The sequence below is a fragment of the Ixodes scapularis genome, unplaced genomic scaffold, assembly GCF_016920785.2.
Source record: "Ixodes scapularis isolate PalLabHiFi unplaced genomic scaffold, ASM1692078v2 PGA_scaffold0__279_contigs__length_252992795, whole genome shotgun sequence".
NCBI lineage: Eukaryota > Metazoa > Arthropoda > Arachnida > Ixodida > Ixodidae > Ixodes > Ixodes scapularis.
In genome coordinates, this window is record NW_024609835.1 from 119,451,392 (window position 1) to 119,453,614 (window position 2,223).

Consider the following 2,223-nt stretch of genomic DNA (forward strand, 5'->3'; position numbering starts at 1 on the left):
CTGCACCATTGCTTGTCGCGTAATCATCCACCCGTGTTGTCGTGAGTCCAGGTGACTTAGCTATGCTTCGTCATTCGAAAGCCAGTTCCTGCACCGGCGGTTGCCGTGGACTAAGTATGCTAAGTATTGCGAACTAAGTATGACTCTCCGCTTATGGTTGCCTGCGGACTAAGTAAGCTGGACTAAGCATGATTCTCTACGTACGGTCCCCTGCGGAACAAGTATGCTGAACTCAGTAGGACTAACCGCCGACGGTCGCCTGTAGACTAAGTATGCTGGACTAAGTATGACTCAGTAAAACATATAAAATAGCGCAACAGAAACAAGGACAAGAAGTAAACAGGACAGGCGCTAACTTTCAACTAGTTTTATTCTGGAAAATCGAACACATATATACACACGACAGGCGAAGCAGCACCACGTAAAGGTTGATTAATTTTTCACCCGATCATTCAAAAACTGAAATTCATTACAATGAAGAACAATAGAAGTGTCGCTGACACATGCCGTCCCACTTTTTTTGATAAAAAAACTTCCAATAGCTCTCGAGCGACCGTCTCTCGGCTTCTTCCTAGTATCCGCATCTGCTGAAGTCGCGGAACACAGCCACACGTGTTGCAATGTATAGGCAAATGCGAGCCATATTTATTTTTTACTGATAATGCGTGCTCCCGTGCTCGGTCATTGATGCACCGCCCCGTCTGGCCAATGTATACCTTTCCACAACTCAGGGGGATTTCGTAGACCACACCCACTGTGCAGTCCACGTAAGGGGTGACGTGTTTTTTGTCACACGGTGCTTTTGCCTCCTCATCAGAGATGCGGGCGCACAACCCAGCCAACTTCTTTGGGGCAGAGAATACAACTGGAACATCGTAGTTGGTTGCAACTTTCTTCACATTGTGGGCAACCTTGTGTATGTACGGAATGACTTCTGGTCTTTTTGTTCTCTGCCTCGTTGGGACCTTTCTTTTCAACCCCTTCATTTTTTGTAAGGCGGTCTCCGCCACAGAAACCAAAACCGAACGCGGGAAGCCAGCTAATTCCAGTCTAGAAATTTTATATTTAAAACTAGCATCCGCCTGATAGTCACAAGACTTCAGCAGTGCAGACTCCAGGCACGAAGTTGCAATAGCTCTCTTAACAGTCTTTGAATGCGCTGAATCAAAAGGAAGTAACTCTTTCCGCGCGCGAGGTCGATACATCCAGCACACACGTCGTTCGTTGATGGTGATGTTAATATCTAAAAACTGCAAATGATTGTTGTCAGGAAGCTCATGAGTAAAAAATAAACCTTTCCCATGTTGTTCAAAAGCTGACAGAATACTTTGTACTGTATCACAGTGCGTCACAGGGGTGTTAGTTTTTAAAAGTACAAGAAAATCGTCCACGTATCTAAAAACCTTAAGAACATTGTCGGCGTCTAAAACACGATTCAATTCACGATCAACAGCGAACAAAAAAATGTTACAAATCACCGGAGCGACGCATGACCCAATACAAATGCCTTTGCGCTGGATAAACAGCTTGTCATCGAACGACACAAACTTGCTACTCAGATAAAATTCCAGTAATGCCATGAAGCTGTCCAGAGGAATACCAGCAGCATTCTGGAAAGCCACCACGCCACTTGCTTCGATACACCCGATGACAGAGCGGTACATTTCTTCATGCGGCACTGAATAAAACAAATCCTCTACATCAATAGAAAAAGCGTAACCAACAAAATTGTTACTTCTCAATTCTTCAATCACGTCCAACGAGTTCCTGGTCGCGAAGGGGTCATTCATAGTAAGCCCATTAAGGTGTTTTAGCAGATATTTGCTGACCTCCTGTTGCCAAGTACCTTTCTCACTAACAATACTTCGGAACGGAAAACCCTCCTTATGCGTCTTCACATTAAAAAAAGCCTTTAAAGTAACGTTTGTCGAATCGCCGACAGATTTTGCCAGTTTTTGCAGCTCTAGGCTCTTACACAAAGAAACAGCAGTCTTCTTTACCTTTAGCGGTTTGAACAACATGGGAAAGCAGCTTTTGAACAACATGGGAAAGGTTTATTTTTCACTCATGAGCTTCCTGACAACAATCATTTGCAGTTTTTAGATATTGACATCACCATCAACAAACGACGTGTGTGCTGGATGTATCGACCTCGCGTGCGGAAAGAGTTACTTTCGTTTGATTCAACGCATTCAAAGACTGTTAAGAGAGCTATTGCAACTT

At 44.1% G+C, this 2,223-nt stretch overlaps 1 pseudogene; it reads right to left on the reverse strand.

Moving 5' to 3' along the window:
• Positions 1-396: 396 nt before the first annotated feature.
• On the reverse strand, positions 397-2,021 carry LOC120846002 (annotated as a pseudogene).
• Between the last annotated feature and the right edge of the window lie 202 nt (positions 2,022-2,223).